Consider the following 21,632-nt stretch of genomic DNA (forward strand, 5'->3'; position numbering starts at 1 on the left):
CGTGACTCAAATATTATTATTATTGTTGGGATCGGTTTTGATTTTTGATTGGCTATATCATCTGTTGACTCGGTTTTCAATTTCACGCAACTCTAATATTTTTCCTGGAGGTGGTTACTGGTTAGTTTCCACAGCCGACTCTGAGAAATTATAAGTGGGTTTTAAATTTTTGCTGATTCCAAAAATATATTATTTGAGTCGGTTTTTCTCTAGACTCACGGTTTTTAGTAAACCGACTCAGGGATGCCTTTTAGAACTCGCTCATTTTTTCTTCTTCTAAAACCACCTCTAGTTCAGTAGTGCATGTACAAAATAATGTTATATTTCAGACATGACAACAAGTTCTTCATGTTGCAATCTTCAGTTTAGTGGAAACCACATGTTACTACGTTCAGTTGCACTGTAACATTACTCCATGCTGGGTTGCTCTGTGTGGGATCGACAATTTGTTTCCAAGCATGCTTACGAAGATGAATGAGGTGAAATTTAGAAATCTACACACTTGTCCACAGGGTTGCAGAAGCTTCCTTCTCAGAATGAAGATGTATGTAGAGGTTAACATCCTGAAGTCTCTCATGCTCACATTGGAGGGAACTGAAAAAAAAAAGTAGTTCATGTCTTGCATGCCACATTGTTACGTGTACACGAACCCAATACCATCTTAGATGGGTGCTGCAAGTGATCTTTGTTGGGTTAATTTTCATTGGTCTATGGAAGTACAAAACCACTACTACAACAATCTATTTACATACAGCTATTCGAAACATTTATAGTTGTTAGATAAAGTCCCTTTGGTTCTAGATAAAGCAATAATAATCCATTTATAGCTGGTAGCTGCAACCAGCTAGACTTTGTTGAATACATGGTCCGCACTCACTTTCATTATTGAAGTTAGGAACTAAGAGCATTTCCATCCGAGTCCCCCAAAGCGTCCCCAAACAGCGCTGGATCGAGCGTTTGAGGGACGTCTTTTGTTCGTGTCGCGTTTGGGGGACGTCGCTCCCCAACCGCGTCCCCCAAACGCCACCCCCAAACTTTTTTTAGGGTTTCGAAACACAACCATTTATTAAATATAGCATACAAATAAATATGTTTACCGAGATTGTTTTTAATTAAAATACAACAAACAATAAAAATAGGGCTAGATCAAGGTGCCGCTGCATTTGCTGTTAATCCTTTGATCCTCCACATATGCTCAACGAGATTAGCTTGAAGTTGCTCATGAACATTGTTGTCACGAATGCGTGCATGACGAGGAAATCAGCAAAATCTGCAGGCAACTCATGATCAACCTTCGCAAGAGGATCCTAACACTCATAGGGACCAACATGTGTCCTGGCATTATTCTTGCGGTCATCCTCGATGATCATGTTGTGCATGATCACACAAGCATGCATCACCTCCCACATTTGGTCGTCAGACCAGCTTAGAGCAGGGTATCGAAAAATTGCAAATTGAGCTTGAAGCACACCAAATGCCCGCTCAACATCCTTCCTGCAAGCTTCCTATCGCGCAGCAAAGTGGCAATTCTCCTGACCTGATGGAGCCGAGATTGTTTTGACAAAAGTAGCCCATTTTGAATATATACCATCAGCTAGGTAATAGCCTTTGGTATATTCGTGGCCATTGATCTCATAGTTGCATGGTGGAGCATGCCCTTCCACTAGTCTGTTGAACACCGAAGACTGCTGCAACACGTTGATGTCATTATGTGATCCCACCATGTCAAAGAAAGAATGCCAAATCCACAGATCATAATCTGCCATAGCTTCAAGGACCACAGTGCAATATCCATGACGCCCTTTGTATATACCTTGCCAGGGCAGTTCTTCCATGACCAATGCATGCAATCGATGCTTCCAAGCATTCCATGAAATCCTCTGGCAGCATTTTGTGCCATGATCCTTGCAGTCTCTTCTTCAGTTGGCCCTCTCAAGTAGTATTTGCCAAACTTTCCCACCACAGCTCGGTAAAACTTGTACATGCACTCAATGATAGTAGACTCACTCATGTGGAGGTAGTCGTCCTGTGTATCAGCAGGTGCTACATATGCAAGCATTCTCAAGGCGGCGGTGAACTTCTGAATCGACGAGAACCCGGCAACGCCTACAACGTCATGCTTGAGCTTGAAGTAGGGGTCGAACTCTCGAACGCCGTGGAGGATATTCATGAACAAACCCTTACTCATCCTATACCGGCGCCGAAAATTGTCGGCATGTGTTGCCTCATCTGCGAAGTAGTCGTTGTGCCGCATGGTATGCCCCTCCATCCTCTGCCGAGGCTTCGACTTCTTTCTCCCCGGCTTTGATCCTCCACGGCGCGACCTCTTCCGCTCCTTCGCCTCGGCGTCAATAATGTCCTGGAGGGACGCGATGATCAGAAAATGCTCATGGATGTCGTCGTCGAAGGCTTTCTCGTCCTCCTGCAGTCGGACAAGCATCTCGTCATCGCTATCAATGTCTGAAGCAAAATCAATGGTTAAAATTGCGCCGCGGCAGACGAGGCAACGAATAGCGGGCAATCACGCCTACCTGGAAAGTCGCCGAACACCTTGTGTGCGTGGAGGTGGGGCGGATTTGACGCCGCGTTCTGGGACGCGTTGGCGAAGCAGCGGCAGCGAAACGGCCGACGAGAGTGCCAGCCGCGATGATGGTGCCGACTCTCAGAAGAGATCAGCCATCGAAACGGCCGGCAAATCCAGCGGTGGCGGAGGGGTGGGAGGCGCGGGAGGGAAGGCGCGACTAGAAATAGAAGGCGCGAACCAACGGCTATGGAAATAGTTGCCGATAGGTGGGAGCCCGCCTCGCTTTTCGTTGTGTCTGGCGTGCCCGGAACGTCCCTGTGTAGCGGAGACGGGTTTGGGGAACCGGACACCGTATCAGGGCGCGCCGAACAAAAATAGGTTTTGGGGCAAGCGGCTGGAAGCGTTTTTTCGTCCGACGCACCCCAAATTTCTTTTGAGGACACTTTTGGGACGCGGCTGGAGATGCTCCAAGGAATCCATCCACCTCAGGTCCATCGGGGTTTCCTGCCTTTCAGGTTGCACCTCCCCATCACGACAGTCGTCCGTTCCCGTTCCACATATACAAAAACTCAAATCTCATCAGATTCGATGGTCGCGCACCTACACAAGGAGCTAGGGTTTTCTGCTGCTGATGGTCAGGTTGCAGACGGTCGGGGGCGAATCTATTGGAGCTGATTTGTCTAGGCGAGATCGCTGGGGCGACGGCGGGGATCTCTGGACTTTTGGTCCTCCTCTTCATCCGTGTCACGCCAGCGTCTTCTCCAGCGCTGGTGGGAAGATGGGGGTTCGTGTGCAGGAGCTGTGGCCGTCAGCCTGTTGTGGCTGGCGGTTGTCCGGTGGATACCGTGGTCCATGCTTGGTTTGGGGCTTGTGGAAGGCAGACCGGGGGATGATCTTCGACGTTGTCGACGTGGTGCGCCGGATCTAGAGGTGGAAGATGAGCTTGGGGCACGTACCCGACCCGCGAGCCACATCGACATGTGGGCACCTCTGGTGCTCCTTTTCTCGAGGTTCACAAAGCCGTCCGTCGGCGATGGAGCTGCTTCTACCTCGGCTTCGTTGGTTTCCGTCTCTCCCTCTCTTGGTGCTCGCTTTGCCGGTGCCGGAGTTGGGCGGCGGGTCCGATCTGGTGGTGCAGGATTCCCCAAGGACTTCTTTGTAGTTTTTTTTTCTTTTCAGAGAGGTTTTTCTACAAGGTGTACGGTTTACGTGTCCTTCTGGACCGTTCTGGTCTTAATATATACGTATACGTATACCTATCAAAAAAAGGAGTTAGGGTTTCCCACTCGTAAACCATCCTACTCTGCTCCCTCCCCACCCTGAACCTCGTCAGATCCGATGAGCATGCGCCTTCAAAAGGTGCGACTGATTTCCCCCTCCGATGGTCTCGTTGATTCGGTTATATTGCGTTATCCGATCTCGTTCCCGCGGGTTGAGTTAGGAATCGGAGGTCTCGGGCGATGCACTCTCTTTCGCGTAGTACGAGTCATTACATTGCCTTTTGCATCAGGTAGCATACCGTGTCTTGTGCAGGCGGTTGCGGTTACTACTGACGTACTTCCTTTCTCTGCCGTGTAGCTTCATATGATCTTCAAACCAGATCCATTACGAGAACACGATGCCTTTTCTGTATGCCTGGTTTTATCTCTCGCTCTGCCGTGTAGCTTGCTCTGCTGATTGAACCAGGGCCAGTTCTGAGAACGCGGCATCTTTTTGCATGCCCGGTTGAACTAGTTACTTAGCGAAGATGTTGTGTTTCACTTCCAGAGAACATGGCATATGTTTGTTTTACATGGTAAAACTCTGTTCGTTGGTTCCTGGTTGTTTGTGTTCAGTGGGTTCTAAGCATGGTTTCTGTTCTGGATTGTTTGCTGTGATGAATCGCAAGGACGGTATCTGACAAAGGTTGCTCTTCGAAAAGGCTCCCTTTATTGATTACACACACATCCTTAACTGATCATATGTTCTGAGCAAACGTTCACAAATCATAATTTTAGCAGCAATCTGTGAGCTGTCTGTGCTTTTCGACTATTACGTTTATCCTTACGTAAGTCGCTTCATAATGGTGTTTGTTTCCTTGTTGTGAACGTAGACAATATACTTTGCTTAGTTCATTGCTTAATTAAGGACACTTGTCTGCTTGTTTGTTTGCCATGATGAATCGCAAGGACGGTGTCTGAGTAAGGTTCCTCTTGAAAGAGGACTCTTATCTTGATTACACACCCTAAACTGATCATATGTTCTGAGCAAACAATCCACAAGCTGTTTCTGCCTTTTCAAATTAAATGTTTATCCTTTGGTGGGTGGGTTCACAAATGTATTATGTTTCCTTGCTGTTCATTCTTTCATACCTGAAATGTATACCCTATACTTCACTTACTTCATGGGTATGAAGTTAACCGTATATGCTTGTTTATTTGCTGTGATGAATCGCAAGGACGGTATCTGAGTAAGCTAGCACTTGAAAAAGGCTGTCTTCCTTGATTACACATCCTAAACTGATCATATATTCTGAGCAAACACATGCAAAGTCTTTTTGTGCTTTTAGAACAGTCGGTTATCCTTTTTATTTGTCATGTTATCTATATTGAAATAATGAGCGCAACTACCTGTTTGCTGTGATGAATCACAAGGACGGTATCTGATTAAGGAAGCTCTTGAAAAGGTCCTCCTTCATTGATTACACATCCTAAACTGATCATACATTCTAAGCAAACACGAGCAATTCTGAAAATAGGATGAGTTTACTAGTTGTTTGTGCTTTTTGAGCAAACTGCTATCTTCTTTTGTCATGTTATCTATCTTAAAAATATGATCTCAACTACCTGTTTGCTGTGATGAATCACAAGGATGGTATCTTAAAAAGGCATCTTTCCTTGATTACACATCCTAAACTGATCATACATTCTGAGCAAACACGAGCAATTCTGAAATTAGGATGAGTTTACTAGTTTTTTGTGTTTATAGAGCTGTCTGTTATCCTTTTTTTTCATGTTATCTATCTTGAAATAATGAGCACAACTACCTGTTTGCTGTGATGAATCACAAGGACGGTATCTGAGTAAGGCAGCTCTTGAAAATGTCCTCCTTCATTGATTATACATCCTAAACTGATCATATATTCTGAGCAAACACATGCTTTTTTGCTGAAATGAAAATCAAATCCCGTGCTCTTCATGCTTTAGAACAGACTGCTATCGTTTTCTTTCATATATCTTCCTAGCTTGAAGTTATACATCGTAGGTAAGGCAGCTTGAAGTTTAGAGTGCAACCACCTTGTTTGCTCTGTTGAATCAGCGAGGACAGTGTACGGGTTTATGTGTCCTTCTGGACCGTTCTGTTCTGTGTGTACGTGTTCTGTACTCTGGTTTGTTTATGTCTTAATATATACGTATACCTATCAAAAAAAGGAGCTAGGGTTTCCCACTCGTAACCATGCTACTCTCTCCCTCCCCACCCTGAACCTCCTTAAAGAGTGCTCCTTTCTTGATTACGCATCCTAAACTGATCTAATATTCTGAGCAAGCGCCCGCGTCGCTCCGCAGCAGCGACTCGGGGGCGGAAAACCTAGATCCCCTCGTCCCTCGTCCCTCCCCCTCCAGTCTCCTCCCTCGCTGCCGCCGGGGTCTCGTCGCCGGGAAAATCCCGTGCGGCAGCCGGCGGCGGCGGGTCCTTCCTCGCGGCCGTGGGGCGGTGGCGGCGCGGCGTTCGGGTGCCCTGCGGTTGGTCGGCGAGGTGCGGGTGGCCATGGCGAGCAGCTCAGAGCTGTCTCGACGGCCCGTCGTGCGAGGCGGCGCTGCAGCCTGGCGGCCGTCGATCTGGTGCCCTCGGGCCCAGGTCCGGCTCGGTGTCCAGCACCCTCCTCCTCCAACCTCATCCTCTCCTCCCCAAATCCTCTCCTTCATGTTTAGCCCCGGCAAGGTACGTCCTGGACAGCGACCCTGCCCCCACGGTGCGGCTGGCTCTTGCGAGCCCGTCATGGCTGGGGCGTGGGCAGGTCGTGCTGCAGCGCTAGGCAGCCCCGGCGTGGTTCTGTCCTTGGACGGTGGCCGCGCGGCTGCTGGGCTTGGCCTCGGACGCTTGGGTGGCTTACGACGAAGATGCTGGCTTTGAGCGCCGGCGTGGCGATGTCCTTGGACCGTGGCCGCGCGGCTGCTATGCTAGCGGCCGGCGCTCCGGAGATAGAAGGTGCTTGCTTTGAGGGCCGGCGTGGCGCTGTCCTCGGACAGTGGTTGCGTGGCCACTAGGCTTGGCCTCCGACGCTCCAGAGTGGCTGACGACGAGATGATGAGGGGCTGGCTTTGCTGGTTGCGCGGTTCTCGCGACTGCCGGAACGACAAAGGGTTGTAGGTTTTTCTGAGGCGTGCTTGGTGCGTGATGGCCGGTTTGGCTGGCCATACGTGGGTGTTCGGCGTTCGGCTGGAGGCGCACGCTGGCTTTCGGCCTGATGTGGTGGTCGATGCCATGTCTTCTCTGGCGTGGTCTTGGCTCCTATCTGGCAGCGCCCCTGGCTTGCAGCCGGCATCTCTTGCCGTGCTCTACCTCGGGTTGTTGTTGTGTGCTGTCGCGACTTGCCGCAGATCTTGGTGGCCTCACCGTGGATCTGGGTTGTCCGGTGCACAGGCCCTTTGGCTGTCGGACAACTCCTTGGGTTGTCCTCACGGTCGTCCCATGGTGGTCTCGATGAGCGGCTCTTGGTGGCCTTTGTTGGTAGAATGGTGGGTCAGCGGGGTTCTCGAGATGTCATGATTGTTGGAGGTGTTTGGATTTTGCCAATGTCTCCTTGGGAGGCTGCCACCGCTACGTGAGTGATGATTGTGGTGCTCCGGGTGAAAGCCCTGCTCGACCTTGTCGGTGCCGGCGACGATGGCGTCTAGGCACGCCATTTCCTCCTTGGTGGCGTCGTCGAGGAGCCCCGATTTTTCTCCGTCCTTGTGGTCTAATCCTCCGGGTGAAAACCTTGATCCGGCTTTGAGCAGGGATCGGACTATAGCGACACCATTGATGTTGCGACCTTCTTGGAGGTGTAGTTCTTGGAGGCATGACCCATGGTTGGTGAGCGAGGATGCGGCGGTCGCCTGGACTCTATTTGGCAGTTCCTACATGTGCTAGTGTCATGCCAACATGATTGCCCCGGTGGACATGGATTGTGGACCGCGGAGGATCCTTACTGCTGCTCTCGGACACATGGAAGCACTCGACGAGACTCGGCTGATGGCTGCAGGTGTATGTTGCTACAAGCGAGGGGTGCGGCAGGGCATGGTGGATCAATGTTCAAGCCGTGGGCAGCGCTGGCGGGTTCGAGGCCTCTGCAGTCGGTGGAAGTCTCTCGGGCCTGTTGGGGTCTCCTCCTCCCACTGAATGGTCCACACCATCTGGATAGCTCTGTGGGAGTTCGAGGTCGCCCGGCATGGCCGGGACATCCCTGAAGTGCGAGGCAAATCCACAATGATGCTGCGTCTTGTGCATTTGTCGGATGGCATCTAGGCCGGTGGTAGTTCGGTGGCGTTTGTTGTAATGTGTCTTGCAGCCGTTGGACGTCATCTTGTCTTGAGTGGTCGGGTGTTTGGCCTTGTCTTAGGCTTGTAACGTTGTTCTTTCTATCAATGCAATGAAACGCAAGCTTTGCGTTTTCTCGAAAAAAATATTCTGAGCAAGCAGGCATAAACAATTAAATCTACTAATATAATTTCTGCATCTATCGTTAACTTACAAATATTTATTGTGATCCCTGGATCATTGCTATACTGTTAACTTGTTCACGAATGAGTAAGTAGTCTTGTTTTTCGTTACTTTTTTTCTGCTTGTTTGCTATGATGAAATCATAAGGACGGTATCTGAGGAAGTTAGCTCTTGAAAGCCCTTCCGTTGATTATACATCCAAAACTGATCAAATGTTCATCTCAAAAAAAAAACTGATCAAATGTTCTGAGCAAATGATAAAAACACATATTATTTTTGTACTCTCTCACTTGAAAGAACGGTACATATCAGCTTGAGTTATATTACTTGGATTTTTTCTGCTTATTGAGTTAATAATGTCACAACAGGTATTTTTTTCAGTTTTTCTTCTATTTTGCTGGGATGAATCAAAAGGACGGTATCTGAGAAAGGTGTCTCTTGAGAAAGTGGTCCTTCCTTGATTATACACCCCTAAACTGATCAAAGATTCTGAGCAAATGTGTGTGAACAATTAATACAGATTTTATGATTTATATTTACATTTTGGCTCACTTCAAAGAACATTAGGCCTTATAAAATTCACCAGATCATCGCGATGCTGTTAGAGTTGTGCAAACACATGCTAACTGATAATACTTGTTTTGAGTTTTTTTATTTTATTCTGCTTGTTTGCTGTGAAGAAGTCATAATAAGGACGGAATCTGAGAAATATGGCTCTTGAATAAGTTCTTCTTCCTTGATTATCCATCAAAAACTGATCTAAAATATTCTGAGCAAATGTGTATAAACAATTGTTCCTACTCTTTTAGTAGACAAGCAGTGTTCTTATCTGCTTTATTCGGTGTCAGGATCCTTCAAAGTAATTCAGTGCTGGAAGCTGTCCTGTAGGAAGATGGAATCTGCTGTATTCGAGACACCGCTTATTCATGGTCTTCCTGATGAGGTTGCTCTCCTTTGCTTAGCAAGAGTTCCTCGACAGTGTCATAATGCTCTTAGATGTGTCTCAAAGAGATGGAAGGCATTGTTATGCAGTGAAGAATGGCACTCTTACCGCAAGAGTAACAGCTTGGATGAGTCTTGGATATATGTGATATGTAGGGGCACAGGCTACAAATGCTATGTTCTTGCTCCAGACCCTGCAACTCGTACATTGAAAGTCATTCAAGTGATGGAACCTGCATGCTCAGCTCGGGAAGGCATTTCCATAGAGGCCTTAGACACGAGGTTATTTTCCTCATGGGTGGTTGTAGCTGGCTAAAGGATGCTAATGATGAAGTGTATTGTTATGATGCTTCTTCAAATTCCTGGAGCAGGGCAGCACCCATGCCTACTGCTAGGTATTCATGCTGGCATAGTTCATCTTCTTCTGTGTACTTCATTTTCTGTTGCATATGTAGCGTGGTATTCTTGTGGCTATAGGATGAATGGACCACTCACATGCACTCTGCTTCTATGATTTCAGGTGTTATTTTCTATCGGCAGCTCTGAACGACAAACTCTATGTTACTGCTGGACTAGGTTTGACCGACAAGTCACCTAATTCCTGGGACATCTATGACAAAGGCACAGACTCTTGGTTTGCCCACAAGAACCCGATGCTCACCCCTGACATAGTCAAGTTTGTGGCCTTGGATGGTGAGCTGGTGACCATCCACAAGGCTGCCTGGAACAGGATGTACTTCGCTGGGATATACAACCCTGTTGACCAGACCTGGAGGGGCACGGCGAATGAGATCGCCTTGAGCTGGTCTGGCCCGACTGTTGTTCTGGATGATGGTACCCTCTACATGCTCGACCAGTCCCTCGGCATGAAGCTGATGATGTGGCTGAATGAGACCAAGGAGTGGGTGATGCTAGGCAGGCTGTCGGACAAGCTCACGAGCCCCCCATGTGATCTTGTGGCCATCGGGAGGAAGATCTACGTGATTGGCAGGGGGCTGAGCACAGTGACGGTCGATATCGACACAGCGGCCAGAGTTGATGGTTTCCTGGTGTCCACGTCAACTGGCCCGCTGATGGAGCATGACTTCCCACCGGAGAGATGCAGGGTCATCACCATCTGAATATATGAAATAAGGATGATCATTCTTAGTAAATTTGCTTCATATGATCTGTAACAGTGGATATATATTGACTACTCATTTTGAGATGGCTGTATATCGATGTTTTAATTTTAACAGTAACAACATGAGAGTGCAATATACACCTGTGAGTTTCTGTTTGTGCTTTGTGAGTGTAGTCATGTTCTGTTCTCCTGAAAATGAAACGAATCTAACCATGATAGTACAATTCTCTGTATGAAATTAAATTTAACCATTCAGCGCAGTACAACCCTGAATGGCCTTTTTCTGCCATAAGAAAATCAGATGGATCATAGAACTACTTAAGCGTCAGGGTTGGATCTTTTTGGCCAGTTGCATCGCAGCAACCAATACCGGGCTGGCTGGGGTCACTCGGTCGGTTTTAAATTACCTGACTCGAATATTATTATTGTTGGGATCCGTTTTATTTTTTTGACTGACTCTAGCATTGTTTGAATCAGTTTTTAATTTCATGTATCTATAATATTTTTTGGGAGGCGGTTAGTTTGTATAACTGGGTTTTAGGATTTTTAAGTGGTTTTTATTTTTATTTTTGCCGACTCCAAAAATATATTGTTGAAATCGGTGTTTTCTCTAGTCATTGGTTCGTCAATAAACCATCTCAGGGAGCGCATTTTAGAATCGGTTTATCTTGTTCTTCTTCTAAAATTGACTCTACTGACGGATGATAATACTCAAATTTATACTAGTGCGTGTATAAAATAATCTTATGTTTCAAACACGACAAAGTTCTTCTTGCTGCAATCTTCGAACGGGGTTGCTCCGTGTGCGATACCCAATTTGCTCCCAAGCATGCTTACGGAGATGAATGAGGTGGATTTTAGAAATCTCCGCACTTGTGCATGGAGCTAAACTATTTGGGGAAGCTTCAACTTCGGTACCTGAACGTAGAGGTTTACATCCTGATGTCTCTCATGCTCACATTGGAGGGAATTGACAACAGAAAAAAGTAGTTTAGGTCTTGCATGCCACATTGTTATGTGCACACAAACCCAATACCGTCTTAGATGGGCGCTGCAAGTGATCTTTTGGGGGTTAGTTTCCATGGGTCTATGGAAGTACAAAACCACTAGTACAACAATCAATTTATATACTGCTATTAGAAACATTTATAGTTGTTAGATAAAGTCCCTTTGGTTCTAGATAAAGCGACAATCCATTTATAGCTGGTAGCTGCAACCAGCTAGACTTTATTGAATACATGGTATGCACTCACTTTCATTAGTAAAGTTTGGAACTAAGAAACCCATCCACGCCAGGTCCGTCGGGGTTTCCTGCCTTCCCTGTTGCACCTCCCCATCGTCACCACTCTTCGTCCTTCCCCGTTCTACATATAGAAAAACTCAAATCTAATCAGATCCGATGGGCACACACCTACACAAGGAGCGACTAATTTCCCCTTCGATGGTACTGTATTGCGCCCTTGTGACCTCTTTGATCCGGTTAGAATAGAATGTGTTACCCAAGCTCGTATTGGGGGATCTTTGACACAGGTTTACTTAGGCATGGGAGGTCTCGGGTGATGTAGTGTGCTTTGCTTAGCAGGAATCGGTAGTGCAGCGTGAAGAGGATGTACTTTGCTATCTTTCTCCTCTCCCGCGCTGTAGCGTTGACGTTTAGTCGTTGCACCCGTTGAGCACTTACCTTGCTATCTTATGCAAGTGGTTGCGGTTAGTACAGAGTATCAACCGTTATGTATAATCGCGTTGTAGCTGCTCTGTTTAGTTGATGATGTGAACTTCGCTATGAATTATACCAAACCCGAGACTAATATATGAGCACAAACACATTTCTTTTTTTTGGTATATCAGATGTTTTGGATTATGTGGACATACAGAAACTCTGAACATTGGTTATGTTGTATTAGTGTTATACCCATTGTACAATGACCTATTTTTGTTTGTTTGATGTGATGAATCACAAGGGCGGTATTTTAGTAAGGCATTTGTTGAAGAAGAGCCGCCTTCCTTGAGTATGCACACTAAATTAATCATGTATTCTCAGCAAACATGTACAAATTTAATTTGATGCCAATGTTTGTGCTTTCATCAAAATGTTCATCCTTTAGTTGGTCGCTTCACTATGATGATATCCTTTAGTTGGTTGCTTCAAAATGTTTTTTTTTTGAGGCATGCCCGTCCTTTAGGTGCTCGAGTCACTCGGTCGCAAACATGTGGCCATCACATGGTATCGCAGCAACGAATACACTTCCGCCTGGGGTCACTCAGTCAAGAGTTTTAAGAATACCGACTCCAATAATATAATTTTCAGGATTAGCTTTATTTTCTGGACCTATTCTTTCAATTTTTCGGTCGGTTTTTAATTTCACCCGGCCTAAATATTTTTTTGGGAGACGGTTAGTTTACAAACCAACTCTAAGACTTTTGGAGCATTTTTAAGTTTTAATTGACTCCAAAAATAATTTTTTTTTTAATCTGGATCCTGTTTTTGAGATAAACCGACGCAGGGAGCATATTTTTTCTGAGATGGGGCAAATTTTTGCACATTTACTTCTTCTAAAACCGACTGACTCTAATACTCGAATTTCTACTGTAGTGTATACAAAATAATAGTGTATTTCAGATACAACAAATGCAACCGTCCACTTATCAATATTAGCAGTTGCACTAAACATTACTCGTTGAGGGGTTGCTCTGTGTGCTATCGACAATTCGGTCCCAAGCGTATTTACAAAGATGGATGATCTGGATTTTAGCACTCTCTCCACACTTCTATACAGGACTAAACTATTTGCAGAAGTTTCAGTGTGAAGATCAAAAGGTAGAGGTTAACATCCCGAGGTCTCTCAAGCTCGCATGGGAGGGAATAAAAAATAAAAAAAGGAAGTTCAGGTTTAGCATGCCACATTGTTCTATGTACACAAACCCAAGGCGTTGGGCGCTGCAAGTTATTTCTGTTGGATCAATTTCCCTCGGTCTATTGAAGTACACAACCACTACTACTAGAACAATCTATTTATTGTTTATAGTTGCTAGATAATGTCCCTTTGCTTCTGGATAAAGTCATAAAGATATGATCTTTTAATAGCTGGTAGCGGGAACTAGCTAAGCTTTGCTGAAGATAGTAGACTGAATTTTAGTGAAGTTATGAACCAACACCTACTCCCGCGCTCACTTTTATTCGTCATCACATCAACTATACAACTATATACCTTTGAATATCCATGTTTTCAAATTTCAATGTCCTTTAAGATCCCGTCTCGCTCGTCCACCCCTTCCCTATCTTAAATGTCTACGGGCCATTGCCGCAGCCCACCCATCTCCGGCGCGAGGCATTGCGAGGCTGCGGATGAGCGACGCGGACGAGTTGTTAATCCAGTGCTGCATTTGTTTGGTAAACCTGATCATTCAATGGAGCACTAATGTTGTTAATCCAGTTGTTTCCTCGTAGTTGATACCAACATCCTTGTGCACAGCCGGATCATCAGACCACATCAGTTTAGACACCTTCTGACATCCAGAGAACTAAATCGCAAATGCTTCATTCTTCATTGATCTTTGAAACCGATCAGGGCAACGTGTGGGTTGTCCTGATCGGTTTCAAAGATCAGGGCAAACGGAGCTATGTTCATTTCAGCCCCCCCCCCTCCCCCCAGTCCATGAGCATTTCCTGACCCAAAGTTGGTCCAAAACATGCTATTTTGGCTCTCTAAGCCCGTTTGCCCCACTAAAGGACCAGCCCAAGCTTCGCCACTGCCTGTTGCACCTCCCCATCGTCATCGTTCTTCGTCCTTCCCCGTTCTACATTTTTTCGATACATATACAAAAATTCAAATCTCATCAGACTCGATGGGCACGCACCTACACAAGGAGCGACTCATTTCCCCTGCGATGGTACTGTATTGCGCGCTAGTGACCTCTTTGATCCAGTTAGACTAGAATGTGTTGCGCAAGATCATATTGGGGTATCCGTCTGCAGTGGACACAAGTTTACTTAGGCATGGGAGGTCTCAGGCGATAAAGTGTGCTTTGCTTAGCAGGAATCGGTCGTGCATCATTCAGAGGATGTACTTTGCTATCTTTATGCCCACCCTCGCTGTAGTGAGTTGATGTTTAGTCGCTGCACCTATTGAGCACGTACCTTAGTCAGATTTTTCGGATTATGTGGAAACATATAGGAAACTCTGAACATTGGTTATGATTTATTAGTGGTACACCCATTGTACAATACCTATTTTTGTTTGTTTTCTGTGATGAATCACAAGTACGGTATTTTAATAAGGCATCTGTTGAAAAAAAGCCTCCTTCCTTGGGTATGCACACTAAATTGATAATGTAGTTTCAGCAAACATGTACATATTTAATTTGATGCCAATGTTTGTGCTTTCATCAAAATATTCATCCTTTAGTTGGTCGCTTCACTATGATGCGATCCTTTAGTTGGTTGCTTCAAAAAAAAAATGGAGGCATGCCCATCCTTTAGTTGCTCGATCGGGTCACTCAGTCGCAAACTTGTGGCCATCACATGGTACTGCAGCAACGAATACACTGCCGCCTGGGGCGACCCAGTTAGGTTTTTTAAGAATACCGACTCCAATAATATAATTTTGAGGATCGGCTTTATTTTCTGGACATATTCTTCCAATTTTTCAGTCGGTTTTTAAGTTCACCTGGCCTACATATTTTTTTGGGAGATGGTTAGTTTACAACCAACTCTAAGACTTTTGGAGTAGTTTTTAGTTTTAATCGTGAAGTCGGGTTTTTTATTCGGAGCCCGTTTTTGAGATAAACCAGGGAGCATCTTTTTTCTGAGACGGGAAAATTTTGCCCATTCGCTTCTTCTAAAACCGACTCACTCTAATACTCGAATTTCTACTGTAGTGTATACAAAATAATAGTGTATTTCAGATACAACAAATGCAACAGTCCACTTATCAATATTAGCAGTTGCACTAAAAATTACTCGTTGAGGGGTTGCTCTGTGTGCTATCCACAATTCGGTCCCAAGCGTATTTACAAAGATGGATCATCTGGATTTTAGCACTGTCTCTGCACTTCTACACAGGACTAAAGTATTTGCAGAAGTTTCAGTATGAAGATCAAAAGGTAGAGGTTAACGTCCCGAGGTCTCTCATGCTCACCTTGGAGGGAATTAAAAATAGAAAAAAGCATATCAGGTTTAGCATGCCACATTGTTCTATCTACACGGACCCAAGGTGGGTGCTGCAAGTTATCTCTTTTGGATCAATTTCCCTCGGTCTATTGAAGTACAAAACCACTTCTACTAGAACAACCTATTTATAGTTTATAGTTGCTAGATAATGTCCCTTTTCTCCTGGATAAAGTCATAAAGATATGCTCTTTTAATAGCTGGTAGCTGGAACTAGCTAAGCTTTGCTGAATAGTCCACATCTTAGACAGTAGACTGAATTTTAGTGAAGTTATGAACCAACACCTACTCCCGCGCTCACTTCCATTCGTCATCTCATCATCTATACAACTATATACCTTTGAATATCCATGTTTTCAATGGCCTTTAAGATCCCATCTCGCTCGTCCACCCCTTCCCCATCTTAACCGTCTACGGGCCATTGCCGCGGCCCACCCATCTCCGGCGTGGGCAACGCCGGAACGAGGCATTGCGAGGCTGCGTACGAGTTGTTAATCCAGTGCTGCATCTGTTTGGTAAACCTGATCAATCAACGGAGCACTAATGCTATTAATCCATTTGTTTCCTCGTAGCTGATACCAACATCCTTGTGCACAGCCGGATCATTTGACCACATCAGTTTAGACACCTTTTGACATCCAGAGAACTAAATCACAAATTCTTCATTCCTCATTCATCTTTGAAATCAATCAGGGCAAACCTGTGGGTTTGCTCCGGTCACTCGATCGCAATCATGTGGCCAGCACTATGGTATAGGTCACTGGCATCGCATCAACGAATATAGTTTTGCCTGGGGCCACTCACTTGGTTTTAATTACCCGACTCCAAAATTATTACTATTGTTGGAATCTGTTTCTTTACTGACTAGCATTTTTCGAGTTGGTTTTTGATTTCACGCAACTCTAATATTTTTTGAGAGGCGATTTTAAATTTCATGCAAATCTAATATTGTTGGGGATTGAAATGTACCTAAAATCTTGACTTGTGATAGGACTGCATGGAGACAATTCATGCGTAGAAATCGTAGTTTACTTTTTTTCGTCTGTTGATTTTTTCCCTTTTTTCTTCTCTGTTGAATTTCATATCTAGTCCGTCCCAACTTGTTTTAAAAAAAGAGCTCTGTTGTTGCGGTTGCAGCAGCTGCTATTGAAAACTGATCTACCGGCCGACAATAATACTGCAATTTATACCTGTGCGTGTAGTGTGTACAAAATAATCTTATATTTCAGACATGACAGCAAGTTCTTCACATTTTAATCTTCAGTTCACTGAAACCTTGTTATACATTACTGTCAGTTGCACTAAAACATTACTCCGTGCGGGGTTTCTCTGTGTGCGATCCCCCATTTGCTCCCAAGCATGCTCACGGAGATGAGTGAGGGGGAGTTTAGAAATCTCCGCACTTGTACACGGGGCTAAACTATTTGCGGAAGCTTTAGTCTCGGTACCAGAACATAGAGGTTCACATCCCGAGGTCTCTCATGCTCACATTGGAGGGAATTGACAACAGAAAGAAGTAGTTCAGGTCTTGCATGCCACATTGTTATGTGTACACGAACCCAATACCGTCTTAGATGTGCGCTGCAAGTGATCATTGTTGGGTCATTTTCCATGGGTCTATGGAAGTACACAACCACTACTACAACAATCTATTTATATGAAGCTATTAGAAACATTTATAGTTGTTAGATAAAGTCCCTTTGGTTCTAGATAAAGCGATGATCCATTTATAGCTGGTAGCTGCAACCAGCTAGACTTTGTTGAATACATGGTCCACACTCACTTTCATTAGTAAAGTTAGGAACTGGAACCCATTCATGCCAGGTCCATTGGGGTTTCCTGCCTTCCAGATTGCACCTCCCCATCACGACAGCTCTTCGTTCCTTCCCGTCAGATCCGATGGGCACGCACCTACACAAGGAGCAGACTGATTTCCCCTCCGATGGTAGTGTATTGCGTGCTTGTGACCTCTTTGATCCAGTTAGAATAGAATGTGTTGCTGAAGCTCGTATTGGGGGATCCACGGACAAATGTTTACTTAGGCATGGGAGGTCTCGGGCGATGGAGTGTGCTTTGCTTAGCAGGAATTGGTCGTGCATCAGGAAGAGTTTGTACTTTGCTATCTTTCTGTTCTGCCTCGGTGTAGCAAGTTGATGTTTAGTCGCTGCACCCCTTGAGCATGTACCTTACTATCTTATGCAAGTGGATGCGGTTCCTACGGAGTATCAGCGGTTCAGTGTAGTCGCGTTGTAGCCGCTCTGTTTAGTTGACGATATGAACTTCGATATGAATTATACCAAACCTGAGACTAATATCTGAGCACAAACACATTTTTTCTTTTGGTATGCCAGATTTTTCGGATTATGTGGAAACATATACTAGGAAACTGTGAACATTGGTTATGATTTCTTAGTGCAATGACTCATTGTACAATGTCCTATTTTTGTTTGTTTGTTGTGATGAATCACAAGGACGGTATTTTAGTAAGGCATTTGTTGAAGAAGAGCCTCCTTCCTTGAGTATGCACACTAAACTGTTCCTGTATTCTCTGCAAATACGTAGAAAGTTAATCTGATGCCAATGTTTGTGCTTTCGTCAAAATGTTCATCCTTTAGTTGGTCGCTTCATTATGATGCGATCCTTTAGTTGGTTGCTTTAAAATGTATTTTTCTTGGAAGTGTGTCCGTCCTTTAGGGTCACTCACTCGCAAACATCTGGCCATCACATGGTATCGTAGCAACGAATACACTGCCATGGGGTCGCTCGGTCAGGTTTTTTAAGAATACCGACTCCAATATTATAATTTTGAGGACCAACTTTATTTTCTGGACTTTTTCTTCCAATTTTTCCGTCGGTTTTTAATTTCACCCGGCCTAAATATTTTTTTTGGGAGACGGTTAGTTTACAACCAACTCTAAGACTTTTGGAGTAGTTTTTAGTTTTAATCGAATCCAAAAATATATTATTGAAGTCGGGATTTTTTTATCCGGAGCCCATTTTTGAGATAAACCGATGCAGGGAGCATCTTTTTTTTCTGTTGAAACGGGGCAAAAGTTTTGTCCATTCTATTCTTCTAAAACCGCCTGACTCTAATACTCGAATTTCTACTGTAATCCGTACAAAATAGTAGTGTATTTGAGACACAACAAATGCAACAGTTCACTAATCAATACTAGCAGTTGCACTAAACATTACTCGTTGAGGGGGTGCTCGGTGTGCTATCCACAATTCGGTCCCAAACGTATTACAAAGGTGGATGATCAGGATTTTAGCACTCTTTCTGCACTTCTACACCGGGCTAAACTATTTGCAGAAGTTTCAGTGTCAACATCAAAAGGTAGAGGTTAACATCCCGAGGTCTCTCATGCTCACATTGTATGTTAAAAATAGAAAAAGGTAGTTCAGGTTTTGTATGCCACATTGTTCTATTTACACGAACCCAAGGCTATCTTAGGTGGGCGCTGCAAGTTATCTCTGTTGGATCAATTTCCCTCAGTCTATTGAAGTACAAAACCACTACTAGTAGAATAATATATTTATATACAACCATTAGAAGCATTTATAGTTGCTAGATAATGCCCCCTTGCTTCTGGATAAAGATATATACTTTTAATAGGATGGTAGCTGGAACTTACCAATCTTTGCTGAATGCATGGTCTGCATCTTAGATAGAGTGAACTTTAGTGAAGTTATGAACCAACACCTACTCCCGCGCTCACTTCCATTCGTCATCTCATCAACTACATACCTTTGAATATCCATGTTTTCACTGGCCTTTAAGTACCAAAACATTCATATTATTCATATAACTATGTCCATAAAAACATACATTTCAGTCAAGACAACATATTCTGGATTTCAAGAGCTTTTTTGCTCCGCTTTACCTTCTATACAAAGTTTACCTTGCATAGTTTGAGGAATTAATGCTATACTTACATAGAGCAAAAAAAGAATATTAAGAAACAAGTTCTTATGTCTACTCATCAATCCATAATTTCCGTCATATAAATATATTTATATCCCATGTCACATTTAGTTGAAAGATGTATCTTGGGAACCATTTTTTACGATAAAGACGGTTTTATTACTTAATTTTTTTAATCATTACACCCCGCATCCGCATAACTAAGATGCACACATATGTACAAATCCAGTCGCACAAAGGATAAAATAAAATAGGCGCTTTAAAGTAGGCTGATTCATTCTTCCGCGATGGCTCATGTGCATAGGAGGCAGGGCCTCCAGGAGCGGAGGCGACCTCCCCCGCATCAAGCAGCGCGCGTGGGCAGCGGAACCGGCGGTAGGTGTCGGCCCAGGTGTAGCGCACGGAGCCTTGCACGATGGATGCCCGGCCAGGATGTGCTAGCGCAGCGCGCTCCGGCCAGGAACCAGAGCGGCGTGTAGTTGGCGTCTTTCCCGCGGCAGGTCGTCGTTGTCCATCTCCGCCGCCATTTCTCCCCACCGGCTGCCCCCACCTCTCTCTCCTAAATGATGTTGACTTGGCAGAGTCTTGAACAAATGGGGGCGCGCTACAGTTGGCTTTGCCTGAGAAGGGTTTCAAGTTGAACTAGCACAGACGGCGTGAGATAAGCAAGGCGGCGGCAGCGTAAGAAAGAAGCGGCTTGGGACGGGACGGGGGGGGGGGGGGGGGGGGAGGAGGAGTTCAATTTGTGTCAGAAATTCGTCAAGGTGCTTTTTGCAAAAACACAGCCGCAACATGTAAAACGAGCTGGAGGGAGTAGGTTATATTTCTATTTCATATATATATTACAAAATGTTGTATTGATCTCAGTAAATTTATTGCTCCTTCCATGTCTTTTATAGGGCGTATTAGTTTTCAAAAAACTGAAGTTCACTTTTGTGACTAAGTTTGGCAGAAAAAAGTATCAACATCTAGGATAAAATAAATAAAATACAAATACATATTATTTTAAAATGATATTTATTTATATTTTATTTTAAAATGATATAAATAAATATTATTTTAAAGCAGTTTCTACTAATATGTGTTGCCTGGCATATCTATGGAGCGAGCCAGAGCCCAAAGGGATTCATTGGGGTTTTAAAGCCGCCGCCGCATCTCGCCTCCATGGACAAACCCAAACCCGACTCCACAGACCCCTCAGCCCCTCCCCCTGCGGCCGATCCCGCACGCGAAGGTGCGATTGATTTCCCCTCTGATGGTATCATATTGCGCGCTCGTGGTCGTGGCCTTGTTGATCCAGTTAGAATGTGTTCTCGTAGCTCGGTTAGACGGATTCGCCCGCGGTGGGTGCGGATTTAGGCATGTGAGGTCTCAGGCAATGTAGTGTGCTTTCCTTAGCTTCAATCTTTCGTCTGCTGCGAAGAAGTGGTACATGAATATCACGTAATCGTGGATGCGATTCATATTGCATAGCGACCTTTGTTTGCGCTCCAGTTGTTGCTTTGATGTTTAGTAGATCTGGCCGTTGTGCTTAGCGATGGATGTTTACAGTATGCACTGATCATCATTGCGAGACAGTATATCAGCGATGGCTCTAACCCTTGCATGATTATACCAATCTGTGAGTAGTACCTGAGCCAACACACTTTCTTGGAATCACTCGTTTTTTGGGATAATGTGTAAACCGTATGAGAAACTGTGTTCATTGGTCACTTGGCAGTTAGTGTTCAACACATCTACGTATGGCTGCTATTTTTCTTTGTTTGCTGTGATGGATCACAAGGATGGTATCTGACTAAGATTTCTCTTTAAAAGGGCCGTCTTCATTGATTATACATCCTAAACTGATCATTAGAGCAAACATCTGCTATATTAATTTGACCCGCAAAATTTTTTTTTGACAGAAATTGACAAGCTGTGATAAATATATTAATTCTGAGTAAGTTAGAGGAATAATTGTTGCTTGGTCTAGTTAACAACTTCTGTGATAAATATGTTCAGAGAACAACTCAAGGATATAGCTAAATATGAGAACGGATTCTACAGAATTGTTGTCCAAGAACGAGCCGTAGCTAACATGAGTTAGAAAACGTGAAGTTTCTCTCTTAGAAATTTAATTACTCTTGTACGGTTGTACCTCCAGGCATCGGCTCATCTCGCAGGGAAACAGGAAACGGAACTTGAACATGGAAAACTAGTATTGGTGGCCTCACATACTGGTATACCTGTACTCCAAGAGGTCAAGAAACATATCAGGGATGGACTCCTC

General features: G+C 44.6%; 10 non-coding genes and 3 pseudogenes across 10 annotated transcripts; all 13 read left to right on the forward strand.

Annotated features, from left to right (window-relative positions):
* Nucleotides 1–3,816: 3,816 nt before the first annotated feature.
* Nucleotides 3,817–10,371, forward strand: LOC124689405 (annotated as a pseudogene).
* LOC124693795 lies at nucleotides 4,390–4,501 on the forward strand. Its single transcript, XR_007000253.1, has one exon. It is a non-coding gene; the product is annotated as a small nucleolar RNA Z118/Z121/Z120 (small nucleolar RNA).
* LOC124693756 lies at nucleotides 4,670–4,777 on the forward strand. The gene has a single exon (XR_007000216.1). It is a non-coding gene; the product is annotated as a small nucleolar RNA Z118/Z121/Z120 (small nucleolar RNA).
* LOC124693766 lies at nucleotides 4,939–5,046 on the forward strand. The gene has a single exon (XR_007000228.1). It is a non-coding gene; the product is annotated as a small nucleolar RNA Z118/Z121/Z120 (small nucleolar RNA).
* LOC124693725 lies at nucleotides 5,135–5,242 on the forward strand. Its single transcript, XR_007000183.1, has one exon. It is a non-coding gene; the product is annotated as a small nucleolar RNA Z118/Z121/Z120 (small nucleolar RNA).
* Nucleotides 5,351–5,442, forward strand: LOC124693792 (annotated as a pseudogene).
* LOC124693727 lies at nucleotides 5,551–5,658 on the forward strand. Its single transcript, XR_007000185.1, has one exon. It is a non-coding gene; the product is annotated as a small nucleolar RNA Z118/Z121/Z120 (small nucleolar RNA).
* Nucleotides 8,330–8,434, forward strand: LOC124693808. Its single transcript, XR_007000263.1, has one exon. It is a non-coding gene; the product is annotated as a small nucleolar RNA Z118/Z121/Z120 (small nucleolar RNA).
* On the forward strand, nucleotides 8,598–8,706 carry LOC124693755. Its single transcript, XR_007000215.1, has one exon. It is a non-coding gene; the product is annotated as a small nucleolar RNA Z118/Z121/Z120 (small nucleolar RNA).
* On the forward strand, nucleotides 8,873–8,986 carry LOC124693785 (annotated as a pseudogene).
* A 1,838-nt stretch (nucleotides 10,372–12,209) lies between the features above and the next one.
* On the forward strand, nucleotides 12,210–12,318 carry LOC124693815. The gene has a single exon (XR_007000270.1). It is a non-coding gene; the product is annotated as a small nucleolar RNA Z118/Z121/Z120 (small nucleolar RNA).
* Nucleotides 12,319–17,886: 5,568 nt separating this feature from the next.
* Nucleotides 17,887–17,995, forward strand: LOC124693813. The gene has a single exon (XR_007000268.1). It is a non-coding gene; the product is annotated as a small nucleolar RNA Z118/Z121/Z120 (small nucleolar RNA).
* A 3,128-nt stretch (nucleotides 17,996–21,123) lies between these two features.
* LOC124693807 lies at nucleotides 21,124–21,226 on the forward strand. Its single transcript, XR_007000262.1, has one exon. It is a non-coding gene; the product is annotated as a small nucleolar RNA Z118/Z121/Z120 (small nucleolar RNA).
* The last annotated feature ends 406 nt before the right edge of the window (nucleotides 21,227–21,632 follow it).

Source organism: Lolium rigidum, chromosome 2 (assembly GCF_022539505.1).
Source record: "Lolium rigidum isolate FL_2022 chromosome 2, APGP_CSIRO_Lrig_0.1, whole genome shotgun sequence".
Taxonomy (NCBI): Eukaryota; Viridiplantae; Streptophyta; class Magnoliopsida; order Poales; family Poaceae; genus Lolium; species Lolium rigidum.